Here is a 303-nt window from a genome sequence, read left to right on the forward strand (position 1 = left end):
AACTATTTTGATTTTGACTATTAATTGTTTATATTAATTCTTAAATACATTTCATGGTTCTAGCTTTTCAAATATTTTAGCTGCTTTTACGTTGAACTATTTCAATAATTTTATTCATTTTTTCAATCAATCAATCAATCAAATTGTTTAATAAAGAAAATTAGTTCCACAACTACAACAGTAAAATCCTGCTTTTACATTAATGCATGAGTAATAATAATATAGTCACACACAACATTTTTTCTGTATGGAATACTTTTACTTACCTACTTACTTTTAGTACATTTTCGTGATTATACATAC

This window comes from Morone saxatilis, unplaced genomic scaffold (genome assembly GCF_004916995.1).
Source record: "Morone saxatilis isolate NCDOM2014 unplaced genomic scaffold, NCSU_SB_2.0 Contig23, whole genome shotgun sequence".
Taxonomy (NCBI): Eukaryota; Metazoa; Chordata; class Actinopteri; family Moronidae; genus Morone; species Morone saxatilis.